Here is a 15,082-nt window from a genome sequence, read left to right as displayed (position 1 = left end):
TACATGTTTGGTATCATTTGAAATGTCTCAGTGCGACTGGTACAAAGGTCTCATTCCCACAGAAGTAAACCAGAAGGTAATAAAGGTTTAAAGATTTTAGAGATATTTTGCTCTCTGTAATGGGTGTGTCCACCTTCACAGGGTCTTTCATGCAAATGGACTTCTGTCCCTAAAAGGTGTAAACTACTCAGTCTGGGACCCTGATTAATGCAAATTCCAATTGTGAAATCATGTTTCCATTTGAAAGAAGTTTCTGTCTTGGTCTGAGTATTTAAAGAGATGTTGCAGGAGGCTCGGGGCTCGATCCTGTGCAGATGAGCCCACATTGCTGGGTGTCCTGCATTTTTCTAATGTCAGGTATTCATCTTTTACTCTGTTTCTGAGCATTTGATGTTTGTATTGATCATCTTTGAGATGATTATGTAATTGGCATGATACATTTACCTGACTAATAAATTGTTACATTTGACTTTATTCTGACTTACTCTGAAATTATTGGCTCTAGTAGATTACGTTAAGTCCATAACCCCACAAATCTATGCTCAGGTTAGTAACGGACTAAAGTACAGTTTAGGTGGAGCAGTGGGGCACACCAACTGATATTTTAGAGCTCCGACTAGCACATTGGCATTAGTTAAGTATACTTAGACTGTGTATTAGGCTAATAATGAGTTTTTTCCTTTTAGAGCAACAGAGTGTTTCCAGATCAATCTAAACAGGGTGGGCCTCAACCTCTGGTTATGGTGAGATTATTCTAACTAAGTGTCTGTAGGTAAACCACTGCGTGATTATGTAAAGTTACCACTAGAGGAAGCTCAATTGGTCAGCCTGATTTTATGGTAATGGTCATGGCCTCTAGTTAAAAGTAATCTTACCTTAATTCAGTGTGTTCAGATCTATGGGGACTAAATAAACGTATTCTAGAATGAGCAAAGTAGGTACGGCCTCTAGAATATTTGTCATCGCCTCTGTCTAATGACCAAGACTGACGAGATTGTGCGTATGAGATTGTATGCCCGAATGAACGAGTACAATAAGAGTAAAGAGTTAAATCGAATGATCAAATGTATAGCTAAATTGTTATACAAATGACCAATAATCAGTCGACAATCTAAACTAAATTCAAGGTCATAATAAAATGGAGTCAGATAAAAGTTTACTTGGAATTAAACTACTTTGCCACACTGAAAAGGCCGAACGCGCAAGAAACCTTCCCCACCCCGTGGGAAACCGCCGTTGGGCCGAGTGGGCGGGCCTTACATGCCGATACTCCCGATGCTCAGTTCAAAACATGTTCCTGAAGAAGAGAGGGCACAGCGGGCTTCCGTACATGCAACATTTCAAGCACTGTATTTATTGTATGCAATATTTATACAGAAATTCCATAAAAACGTTTAAAAATATTATCCATTGATAAGTCTTTGATGGATCTAGGTATAGGTGCAAAGAGGAAATAATAACTGTGTTTCCATATTGAAATTCAAATTTCAGGTGACGTTTTATTGGACTTTTCCAAGTAGGAATTTGGGAATTCTTATTTTCCAAGTTTAATTGGATGCAGCACAAAACTTTGTTGTGTAGAACAAGATGAATGTACTTGAGAAGCAAAATTACATATTAAAATGCTTGTTATTAGAGAATATCTATTTGAAGTTTTTCTTAATTATTTTTTAAAGGTGCCCTAGAATCTAAAATTGAATTTACCTTGGCATAGTTGAATAACAAGAGTTCAGTACATGGAAATTACATACAGTGAGTCTCAAACACCATTGTGGGGGTTAAATTTAATTATTTCTGTTTAATTTGGGGTATTTTGAGCTGAAACTTCACAGACACATTCGGGGGACACCTTAGACTTATATTACATCTTGTAAAAATTGGTTCTAGGGCACCTTTGTTAGATTTATGCTACAAACAATAAAGTTAAAAAACATTTTTTTTTTTTTTTTTAAAGCAAGTCTTATCTTTTTGCTGCTCAGTCATTTTTAAAAAGTTTTTAAGGATTTTTGTTCTTGTTTTAAGTATATTTTGATGTTTTTTAGAAAAAATAAATATATATTTAATATATATTTTATAATATATAAAAATATATTTTATTATAATTTTACTTAATTAGAATTTTTAATTCTAATTAAAGGATTAGTTCACTTTCAAATGAAAATTAGCACAAGCTTTACTCACCCTCAAGCCATCCTAGGTGTATATGACTTTCTTCTTTCTGATAAACACTCTCTGAGATATTTTAATAAATATCCTGATGCATCTGAGCTTTATACTGCCTCTGTATTCAACTTACGAAGAAAGTGTAAAACTCTTGCAGTTCAAAAAGCTTACGCTACACTCTACGCCTTCCCTATTCAACTTACGGAAAAAGTGTAACTGACGTTATGCCAGTTTACACTTTCTTCTTAACTTGAATACGGATGGTGGTCTGGCGGAAGCTCGATGTTTTACTTCATAACTTGTGAAATATGGATATTTTTTCACACAAACGCATCGCTTCGCTTCAGAAGGCCTTTATTAACCCCCCGGAGCTGTGTGGAGTACCTTTATGATGGATGGATGTGGATGGAAGCAATTTCTTCAGCTCATACTCGTGTGCTCCGTTCACTGCCATTATAAAGCTTGGATGCGTCAGGATGTTTCTTAAAATATCTCCGATTGTGTTCATCAGAAGGAAGAAAGTCATATACACCTAGGATGGCTTGAGGGTAAGCAAAGCTTGGGCTAATTTTCATTTAAAAGTGAACTAATCCTTTAATAAAATTAGTATTATACATATCATATATATATATTTTTTCTCAGTGTAGTGTACCATAACCTCTTAGGCGATATTGCATTAAATTAAACCTGTGGCTTTCGTTTCATAATATTTTTTCCCGTGGTACACATGGAGTTTGGACACAAGGCACAAACTTTGTCATCACATTCCATAACCGTAAAGGTCACCTCAAGTACTGTAATCGGTGTGTGAGTGGTTGTGAAGTGTGTTACCCCACAAATACAAGAAAACTCTGAGATAGCTTTGGCATCAGCCACCCCCACCCTAAACTGCTGGTGGAAAGTTTTACGTCTTCTTGACTGACAGTGTTATTACTACAGAGGGAGCCGGTTATGTGTAAAGCTGGTTTATAATGGCTGTGAAGAGGATGTGTCTGGAGAGAAGAGGGAATGTGAAGGGAGAGGGCGAATGGCGGAATGTAATTATGCCGGGACCTGGGTTTCACTCCGCGTGTATCATCCCAAATGAGCACTGCAGTGCATACTAATGCGACGAGAGACCCAAGCGAAACAGTGCACATGAAAAACTATCTTTATTTTAGCTATCTTTATACTATTCTTTTTATCCCTTTTTTTCTACAGTTATTTTCTCTCCTTTTTCTTCCTTTATATTCCCATCTCTCTGACTTTTCCTCTTTTTCACTTTCACAAGCTCGGGCAATAAGTCTTTGAATAGCTCACTTTAGTTGCATAAAACATGAAGTAACACATTAAGTACCATTATCCTGAGGTTTGATTTCAGATAAATATCCAAATTCAGTTGTACATGTCTTAGAAGACACTAGTTTAAATACAGTATTTTCTAAACATTTGCTTCATTTGATGACGGAAAATATCCATTATCTCTTGAGGAAGCTATTGGTTGATTTTGTGACTGTTATTTAATTAACTAGGCACAGTTATTGATCAGTTTGTGAATGTCAAAAAATTATCAAATATCACCTGATTAATCTACCTTTTCTTTGGATATATAAAAATATAACACTCTATTTGCAAAAATCTCCTCAAACACAGTACAGTAATGAACAGACTGTAAAAACAGGTTAAAGCGCAGTTATTAATTTCACCGTTTGCCTTTTCAAGGGCTCTTTTGTCGTGCATGTTTGGAATTTCACTGCACTTTGCGTCCGAACACTTCCTCTCATATACGCCCACTGCCGCTGTCAGAGCCTGTGCTGTTTAGAGACACAATGCTTTTATGATTAGACCTATTCAGATCAGTATTACGCATCAGCTTGGTATTCTCTTCTGCATGGCATGAATGTCTCTGCTGTTACAGTTGCCGAGACGTGGCCCGTGTAGGCTTTTCTAGGCTGTTCTTCATCTTGCAGGCCTTGAGAAAATTGTTAAGACAGCTCTCAGATGTATAAGAAACAGGCTGTAAAAGCTGTGCGCTGGATGTTGTGTCGCCGCATCCTTTCTCACGGGACAAGCAAGTGCTGGGGATGGAAGCTGCCAGGGACAACAGGGACGCTTTTAAGTGATGCTGTTGATGCAGTGCAGGTTGAATAAACTACTCTGAAAGGACAATGTTGATACCATGGTGCTTTGATTTGCACTATGGTACTGAATGATTATCATGTTTATATACCATGGTATTTATATGGTACACCAGGGTACTGGTAAAGAATACCATGGTAAATTAATACCCTGCATCATGTACAGTACATGTCCAAAATCCTTACCTTCCACCTATATTTACCTTCTCCTTCCTTATTACCGTGGAACATTGTTCAAAAACATGGCAATAAGTTGACCTTTTATTTTATTTTATTTTATTTTATTTTATTTTATTTTATTTTATTTTATTTTATTTTATTTTATTTTATTTTATTTTATTTTATTTTATTTTATTTTATTTTATTTTATTTTATTTTATTTTATTTTATTTTAATGCTCATACTAATAGCCCTGCCTATTAAACTTGTTTTAAGCTGAACATTTTATTTTATTTTATTTTATTTTATTTTATTTTATTTTATTTTATTTTATTTTATTTTATTTTATTTTATTTATTTTATTTTATTTTATTTTATTTTATTTTATTTTATTTCTCATACTAATAGCCCTGCCTATTAAACTTGTTTTAAGCTGACCATTTTATTTTATTTTATTTATTTTATTTTATTTTATTTGTTTATTGCTCATACTATTATTACTCATACTAATAGCCCTGCCTATTAAACTTGTTTTAAGTTGACCATTTATTTTATTTTATTTTATTTTATTTTACTGTGCATATTTATTTTAACAAGCCCTGCTTATTAAACTTGTTTTGTTTAATGTTTTTATTTAATTTTTTTATATTACTATTGCTCCTAATATTTATTTTTAACATACCCCTGCCTATTAAACTTTTTTTTTGTGGTGTTTTATTTTGTTATAATATTTACTAAACTAAATTTGCTAAATTTGAAAATCAAAATATTTATCAAATCAAAATCAAATCAAATCAAAGTTTATTTATAGAGCACCTTTTAAAAACAGCAGGTGTTCACCAAAGTGCTGTGCAAACAATATAAAATAAACAATAGAACTAAAAAGCATAAACATAGTAATAATAAAATAAATGAAAACTAAAAAAAAAGAAAAAAAAATGCAATAAATACAATAATAATTAGTAGCACACACTTAAAAAAGAACTCCTAACAGGTAACTCTCATACTGTGTTGTATGCTGCCCCACACAAATATGTTTTTAAATGTGATTTAAAAACAGCAGTGAAGGTGCCTGCCTAATGTACAAAGGCAAATTATTCCAGAGTTTGGGGGCCACAACTGCAAAGGCACGGTCACCTCTGCTCTTTAATTTTGCATTGGGGGATACTAAAAGCAGTTGCCCAGCAGACCTAAGTGCTCTGGATGGGGCATATGGCTTTAACAGATCTGAGAGCTATTTAGGACCAACGTTATTTAATGATTTAAAAACTAAAAGTAAAATCTTGAAATCAATTCTAAAATGAACGGGCAACCAATGAAGGGAAGCCAATATAGGTGTAATGTGTTCTCGTTTGCATGTCCCCGTTAAAAAACGTGCAGCTGCGTTTTGTACCCTCTGCAAACGTGTTAGAGATGCCACACCAATGCCTACTTAGAGACTATTACAATAGTCCAGTCGGGATGATATAAAAGCATGGATGACCCTCTCAAAATCAGTAAAAGATACAAATGACTTGACTTTAGATAATTGCCTTAACTGATAAAAACGCGATTTAACTACCAAATTAATCTGTTTTTCTACTTTAAAGTCACCGTCCATTAAAACCCCTAGATTTTTAACAACAGGCTTCACAAAAGACTTTAAGTCACCCAGATCTACATCTACAGTATTAATTGTACCACCAGGTCGAAATAAAATTATTTCAGTTTTATCTTTTACCAGAGTACTGGTACTTATCGTCCATTGATGAAGCTTTAGTTTATGAAATGGACTACCATTTCTGTTAATCAGTCAAGCAGACATGGTTATTAGTCAATGCAATGTCTCAGAATGGTTAAATATTATCAGATCACTAATGATAATGCCATAATAACTGTAAGTGGACATTTTGAACCATTTAAGTGGTTTTGGAATAAATAATTGTTCAAATAAGTCTTGTTATTGTAGGATATAGCCAACAGTACTTTGTTTTTTGTTTGTGTATGGACTTTAGTTCACCCAGATTCCGTGAGGACACTGGTCTAGTGAGGACAGCTGTGGACTTTTGGGGACGTTAGCTATGTCTCACAGCGACATAATTTAAGTCATCTAAGTTGACAGGATAAGTATACCCCGAGAGATCTGTGCTTTCTCACAATGTGCTTCAGTCTAAAAGAGATTATTAAAATGCTTTGAAACATGTTTAAGGTGGCATTGAAAAATTGTTCACTGCTACAGTATATGGTGTCGTGGAGCTCTGGAAAACTTATTTTCTCTTACCTGAAGTCTGGAAAGCATGAGCGCAGACTGGAACTTTAGTTGGGGGGGGGGTTTACAATGGAGCACATTAATGAAAATTCAATTTCTTGCTGTATTAAAAGTCTGGAAATGTTAGCGGACGTGGGAACTGGTTGGACAGAGATGAGAAAAAACTCTTGGTTGAGAATTAATTATGAACTTTTAGATGGCGTAATGGGTTATGTTGGAAACGCATGATATTTTTGCTTCCCTTGTTATTACTCTGAATCCTACATAATCACCATTCTTAATATGCATTTATGAGATATGAAGTCAAGGCATTTAGTATCTGTAAATTACATTATTGGATTCAGTTCATTGCATGAAGAGCTGTAGGTTTGAGACTGTGTGATTTTGATATAAAGAGGGCAAATGGAATCAGAAGGAAGTGAAACTCAGCTCAACTTGACATCAGGTGCTTCAGCAGAAGTGATTGGGCCGTCAATATGTTGCTCAGTAGGGTGAGCAAAGCACGCAATTGTTCCTCTCCTCCGCTTTAATACCAGTTACACAGCGCGAAACAAACATGAATGAACACCTAAAGGCTTTTAGGAAAAAGGATTAGTTTAGGATTAAAGGATTAGTTCACTTTCAAATAAAAATTTCCTGATAATTTACTCACCCCCATGTCACCCACATGTCCTTCTTTCTTCAGTTGAAAAGAAATTAAGGTTTTTGATGAAAACTTTCCAGGATTTTACTCCTTATAGTGGACTTCAATTGGCCTTCAAACGGTCGAAGGTCAAAATTACAGTTTCAGTGCAGCTTCAAAGGGCTTTAAACAATACCAGACAAGGAATAAGGGTCTTATCTAGCAAAATGATTGGTCATTTTCAAAAAAATGTAAATGTATATGCTTTATATAAACAAATGATTGCCTTCCGAATGGTTCCGCCAAAACTGCACTTTCATACTCTTCAAAAAGCTTACGCTGTATGTCCTACGCCTTCCCTATTCAACTTACGGAACGAACGCAGCACCAGTTCCATTTTTTCCGTAAGTAGAGTTCCACTAAAAAATAAGAAAAGAAAAAAAAGGGTGGAATCAATGGTCAAATCATTCATTTATAAATAATACAAATGCAAATTTTTTGACTCAGTTTTATTTAAAAATGTATCCTTTCTTTTCCTTATGTATCTTTAACTTTATTTTGACAGCCATAATATGCCAAATTCCTCTCACTCACATTATGAACTATTCAATGGCATTTTTTAACTACACTGGCAAATGAATAGAGAAAAGCATTTGGTAAAAATATTATTATTTCTCAGTGAAGCAAAGGATCCAAATGAACAACATTTGCTAGTTGGAATATGTTTAGCCAGAGAGTGATTGAGAGATGGGAGGTTTTAACCTGGGAATGGGAATTTGAAAACAGACCTGATTCCTGTCAGTTTTATTTTGGAAATAATTCCCATGACACCAAAGTCCGCCGAGAGCCTGTATAGTGTCATGTGTCTAAGATCAGACAGTTTGTTTTAAAGAATACAAAGGAAACAGTCAAGATATTGTTCCAAAAACAGGATATATAAATTTATATATATATAAATTTGCCAATTCATTAGTTAATTATTCAAACAAACACACTTTGTATGGGATTATTGTTTGTGTGTAATTTTTTTGAAGAAAATGCCATGCAAATTTTGCCTCCACAGCTCTGATTTGTTTTTAGCATGTTACTAGCGTGTTCTGGGTGGTTGCTAGGATGTTTCTATGTGGTCGTTTACTGACCTAAGTTAAAAGAACCCACCAACAAATCTCTAGATACTAGCTTGGATCTATTTTTGGTTGACTATGATCGGATACTTCCCATGACATGACAAAAGGAAAACAACACCCATCTCTTTCATTTCCGTGGTCAGTTATCCTAGCCCTGACACTGGTTTTGTTTGTTTACCTGAAACCTGTCCCAGACCCTCCTGCTGTGGGCAGAGTAAGAACCATTTATGGAGAGAATACTTGAAAACAGGTTTGACTTCTTCACTTCCCCAAAAGCTGGTAGTGAAACTTCAAGAGTCTTCTGACACAGAGAACCCAACGATCAGGTGGACGTCTCAGATCAGAGTCTCTGTCTACTGTTCACAGAAAAGCTTTAGAGAGAAAAGGCCTGGTCCATTTGCTGCTGAAACATGTTGGGGAACTCAAGACATGGGAATTACAGAAGGTTGAGCTTATCTGAGGCTGTTCTACTTAAAGTGCACCACCTTTGGTAAGATACAAAGTTGTGTGCAAGAACTTTAAATATTGTTGGGTGATTGTCATCCTAAAGGAAAGTTTTACTGCTCAAGATATTGATTTTTCATAGTGTAGAAGACCTAATGGAGTTCTCAATTATGTTTCAGTTAACTTTCTAATCTGAGCACAGTAATATAGTTGAGATTTCCTCTCATTAGACATTTTAGAGAGTATTCAGAGTTTGATCTCTTTCCATTAGTTAAATCAGAAGTAATTATAAAGTGGTTAGATGAAGTATAATGAACTAGACACTAAGTTGTAATATTGATAGAAGTGGGTCGATTTGGCTTCCCAGCATGCACCGCACAATGAATAAATAATGAAGGTACTGTTTGTTTTATTGTTTGTTGCTTTTATTTATGCTCTTCCTGAGCCAATTGTCATGTAACAAGACAAGTGAAGAGTGTGTATGCTGTGTAAAGGATTTTCAACTTTTAGTGTTAAAAAACAAAACAAAAAAGGTTTATGTTATTTTATTGCCATCTTGAAAAATATCAAGATCGAAAGCTCTCATTCACACATTGAACAACACACATTAGCATGTGTTTCCTATTTCTAGAAGTCTTGTTGTATAGTGGGAAACCATATTGGTGGTGAAAAAAAAATAGTGTTTAATTTTGTGAGATTTTACCACCCTGTTATAAACTGAGGACTGATGGGAACTCTGTGGTGACAGTGGATCTGTGAAGGATGTTCCCATCTTGAGATAGTCATTCGGCTCAGTTTGCCTATAGCTGTGGGAATGTTTTGGGATTGGCAGCAAGTTCGTTTGAGGTTGTTTAGTGGGCTGAGTGGGCTAATTGTAGACTTGACAGATAACATCCTTTTAAAACTACATAAGAGGCTTGAATTACACAAACACGTCTGGTTTACTATTCTCGTGGGGTCTCTCCATAGACGTAATAGTTTTTATACAGTACAAATTGTATATTCTACCCCCTTAAACTAACCCTACACCTAAGCCTACCCATCACAGAAAACTTTCTGCATTTTTACATGTTCAAAAACTCATTCTGTATGTGTAATTTATAAGCTTGTTTCCTCCTCAATTTAGGTCCCCATGGTGACACAAGTCCTCTTGAGTCTGTGTGCGTTCAGGTTGAAGTTCCCACCGATATGTACTTGTACACACACACAGAATGTTCAAAACAAGTTAAGCAGTATTGAAAGAATCTGTGACATGCTGTCAGTTACCAAAGAAAATAATCAGACTTGTCAAATGTTGATTTTGTAGTACAGTGCTTACAATGGTAATCGATAGGACAAGGCATTTTAAAAGCAAACATGTGCAGCTAATATTTCTTTCTTTTAAGTGTATGAATTTACTCACTCCCATATCATTCCATTTACTTTTGAACAGATCATGATCAGTTCTGAGAACTGATTCTACAGATTCGTTTCAAAAGAAGTATTTGTTCATTAACCTTTTAAGTATAGCACACAAGTTGTATGTAATTTAATGACACTTATGATGCTTTTGCAAGCCTCAAGTTGAAAATATACTTCGGCCATCTGTGTTCTGCGACTGTCCACGGACGTGCAGCTAAATTTTTGTCCACGTGGACTCTGTGTTTACAACAGCACATGCGCATGCCACTAGGTGGCGGTACACAGTTGTGATGTATTGTGCAGTGGTTGAAAAAGAGTGTGGAAAGATACAAAACAACAGGTTGTTCCAAGAACAGTAAACAAAGCAGCATATCATTCTCCATTGTTTTTGTTCTTGTTCTAAACTTTGCATCCAATGGCGCTGTGGTGAGTCCCCCCAGGAATCGGGCTTCTTTTAGGACCCTGAGTGATCCCATTGGTTCAACGGACTTTTAATGGGTATTTTTAGTGCCTGATTATAATTCCAGCAAAATCACATATAATTCCAGCAAAATCACATATAATTCCAGCAAAATTCTAAAGGAGACCCAATTCCTGGGGGGACCTGATTTCTTGCGACAGCGGATCCGTTACTTTTCTTCTTCTTTCCTTCTGAGCAAATGTCCTGTAAATGACTCGACTCAGTGCTGCCCTCCGATGTCTTGTAGAGTATAGAAAAGCAAAGTATACACTTGAGTATTCTTTAAAAGCTGTGCGGACGAGATTGAGATGCGAGATGGAGCGTAACGCGGAAAATGTAGTTTATCTGGGCCTTTAGTCCGCAATCAGGGTAACTGCATGGAAAAGAGTAACTAGAACAACTCTGCAATATCTCCTTTTGTGTCCCACAGAAGAAAGAAAGTTTTATGAGTTTGAAATGACATAAAGGTAGAGTAAATACATTTTCAGTTTTGGGTGTACTATTCCTTTAGCCGAAAGCAGCACTTTCATCAGCAGAATGAATGCCGGTGGGAAAAGAGAAATATTGCCATGAGAAAGAAAGATCGTAAAAATGTCAAAACAGGTCCGACGAAGAGATGCAGAAACCTCAAAATGGTTTGAAAGCAATAGATTGCGTGCTGATAACTCAAAAAAAAGGCAAGAGAGGAGAGGAGTGAGTCATGAAATGGTGAGAGAAGCCAGGGGGAGGGAAAGAAACAGAAAGATTTGGGAGGGAGGGAGAGAGAGAGAGGGAGGGAGGGAACGATAGGAAAGCGAGAGCTCTGTCCGTCACCTGCCCTTTTAGTTTGGAGCTGCAGAACAGATTGCTCAGCGCTGATTTGTCGTCTGTGCATGCATACAAGTAAGTAACGTGTCTCTCTCTTTCTCACTCCATCATAAGATCGCCTGTCTTCTGCTAATGTGGAGCTCAGGTGGTCGTAGTGGGAGGCAGTCAGTTGAGGTGTCAGACTGTTTTAGTGGAGCAGGTTGAGATGAAGATGAGTGAGCCGTGTGTGGGCTTGTTTTGGGGGCATGTTGTTGTTTTTGGTAGTGATGCACCAACACCATTTTTGGTGAATGTGTACTGATTTCTTGTAAATGTTGAGTACATGAGCATTGTATATACTGTTAGGAATATCATTGGCATCTTTAGTTTTTGCATGCAGGTGTTTTAGTAAATCATCTAGCTTTCCACATAGATGACACTTACCCTAAGTGATGATTTCAGGATTGGCTTTTATTTGTGTTCTGTGCATTTTTACGAATTGAAGAGAAAAGAAAGTTCAGCATTTCTTCAGGCCATCTAATTATCTGTATTATGTTTAGCCATGATTTTCTCTTAATGTACACTCTGTTGTGTAGTTCTTTGCTAGTGTCAGATAGCTTGTTGCTAATTCATGTAAACACAGTCAAATTCATTTGTATTAGCAGGTGCACCTGACAGACCCAGGGAGCAGCGCTGCTTTGCATTTTCTGTGTAAATCCTGTAACTCTTTCTGCCTTCAGGTTTTCCTGTGCCTTTCTTATCCCTTGCCCAATGTAGGTCTTAAAGGGGTCATATTATACTTTTTAAATAATTTGAGTTTGTGTATCAGTGTTCTTGTTGCTCAGTTGGTAGAGCATAGCGGTGTCAATGGTCATAGGTTTGATTTTTAGAGAGCACACAATGTAATAAAGTATACTTTGAATGCTCTTTAAATCGCATGAAAGTGTCTGCCAAATACATACACATCATATTAAACAGACAAAACTTTTAATTTACCATTCAAAGGTTTGGGGTTGTTAGGATTTTTGAAAGTTTTTGAAAGAAGTCTCTTATGTTTATCTATGCTACATTGTTTGATCAAAAATACAGTAAAACAGCAATATTGTGAAATATTATTACAATATAAAATTGTGGTTTCTATTTTAATATATATATATTTTTAAATGTAATTATGTAAATGTAAATTAATTTATTTATCATGGCAAAGCTAAATTTTCAGCAACTATTTCTCCAGTCTTCAGTGTCACATGATCCTTCTTTTTTTTTTTTTTTTTTTTTTTAAGTTGCCAGCCACCATTAGTGTTTTTATCATTTTTACAATTTCATGGCCCCCAGAATATTGTGTTATATGAATATCTGAACATGCAATAGATCAAAAGAAAGAACAGCTTAAAAATAAATAAATAAATAAATAAATAAATATAATATATATATATATATATATATATAAAGAAAGAACAGTTTAAAAAAAATATATATATATATATATATATATATATATATATATATAAAAAGAAAGAACAGTTTAAAAAAAAATATATATATATATATATATATATATATATCTTCATGCAGTCTTTTTTATCAACACTTGAATGCGAGTAAGTTTCATTAAAAAAGCAACATTTTGAAAATTACGAGAAAATCATGTTTTTGTCTAAGATTATGTCTGGATCAGATGGAGCAGATCAAGTCCATCAACACCCCCAAAGCTTGCACAGTCATAACCACTTCCTGTGTACACATTTCATTTGGTAACATTAGGCCGTTTTGATTTATATGCCGTTTATTGCTGATGATCACATTATTTTCCATGTGTATCCGCATACATATGAGATCACTCGTTTCTGCTTCTTCTTTGCCTGTGTTTTGATCTGGAGATACTGTACTCATTCAGAGGATGTATGTTAGCGCCCCCTAGCGTATTACAGTGAAAACATGGAAAGCCGTAAAATCTCTTCAATGGCGGGGAAGCGTTTCCTCATAAAATACGAGATAACTGGCAAGGGAAGAGTTAAGACTATGATTTGCTAACATCTTCAAATGTGAAATGGGTTGCAGATTTACTCTAAGGTGCAGAGACGTTTTTTGAAAGGTTATGCAGAGCTGTAGGTGCTACAAACAGACAGGAACAGTGCAATTTAGGTAAATGTTTGTGAAATGAATCAGGAAATGCAAGATTAATTACATTTATACATTAAATAGTTTTAGAGTCTTTTGATGTAATGTTTATCTTAAAAAATGCAAATGCCCACACCCACTATCTCTATGGGAATGTCACTGGCATTGTGTGTGTGTTGTATCAGCCTCTTGTGCCACATCTCAGTCAAGACGGCTTATGTGCTGTGACAAATCAACAGCTTGTACCGCTGTCAAAACTCCCCAACGACTTCAGGGGCTTTTCAGCACGTAACCTGCCATCAGGCTAATGAAGTGAGTCAGCCCTGGCGATCCTCAAGAGGTAAAGATCTAACAAAACACTGCTGTGCCTTTGGTGACAAGACATGACGTTGTTGGCATCTGACATCCCTTTCAAGATATGTCTCAGCCACTTACAAACTGAAATGCCTTTTTGTCCTGCTGTCTAGGGTGACCTCAGTTTCATTTGGTTTTTAACAGAATGCAAATTGTCACTTTTCTGTGCAACATAAGCAGATGCTAAAAAAATGCTAAAAAACTCAGTTTTTGAAAAAAGAAGAAAAAAAACCTGCCCACTCTGACTCTTGGGAATTGTGTAAAGTCAGCCAATAACATTGAGGTTTGCCATTTTGAGAATCTCTTGCCAATATTGCATGCAATATCCATCAGACAGTGTGTGCTTGCCATCTGAAGGTTTATTCACACCAAAAGTGAATAAATCTCTGAAGGTTGCCCTCCAGAGGTTACTAGAGGTCATGGGCCCTATTTTAACGATCTAAACGCAAAGTGTAAAGCGCACGGCGCAGGTGCACTCAGGGCATGTCCAAATCCACTTTTGCTATTTTAACGACAGAAAAACGCATTTTTGAAATGGGTTGTCCCTATTCTCTTAATGAGTAATGGGCGTAACGTTCAATAAACCAATCAGAGTGTCATCTCCCATTCCCTTTAAGAGCGAGATGCGCTCGTGCCATGGCGGATTGCTATTTACATGGTGGAATTTGTTGGCGGAAAAGCTGAACGCTTTTCAAGCGAAGAAACCGATCTGCTCGTGCGCAAAGTTAAAGCGGGCTTGCAAATGCAGGCTTTCAAATAGCTCCGCCCAATGAGTCAGTTAATATATATGTGTGTGTATTGGCACGATTGTTCAATTAATTAGCCAATTTCGTTCATCATTATAAGTAGTAATAGGCTGAACTGAAAATAGGTATCCTAATTCTAATACACGCAATGACTATTCATCAATACATTTTTATATTTATGTAGCCTACACAATAATATTCTTTTACACTGTAATCCTTTTGTTTTTAATATTTGGCATGTTTGTGTGATGCGCATCCCTGTGTGTAATAAGCAAAGTCAACGCGCACTGTGGACGCGCCCAGAGGTGCAGTTTCTACCAACGCACTCTAACAA

The 15,082-nt window shown here is 35.9% G+C and overlaps 1 protein-coding gene across 4 annotated transcripts in view; it reads left to right on the top strand.

Moving 5' to 3' along the window:
- rap1gapb (RAP1 GTPase activating protein b) overlaps positions 1-15,082 on the top strand; it is a 59,702-nt gene that overhangs the window by 4,412 nt on the left and 40,208 nt on the right. The gene's annotated exons all lie outside the window — the stretch shown is intronic.

This window comes from Chanodichthys erythropterus, chromosome 21, assembly GCF_024489055.1.
Source record: "Chanodichthys erythropterus isolate Z2021 chromosome 21, ASM2448905v1, whole genome shotgun sequence".
Lineage (NCBI taxonomy): Eukaryota > Metazoa > Chordata > Actinopteri > Cypriniformes > Xenocyprididae > Chanodichthys > Chanodichthys erythropterus.
The sequence above is the reverse complement of the archived record's forward strand: the minus strand, read 5'-3'. Positions and strand labels throughout refer to the sequence as shown.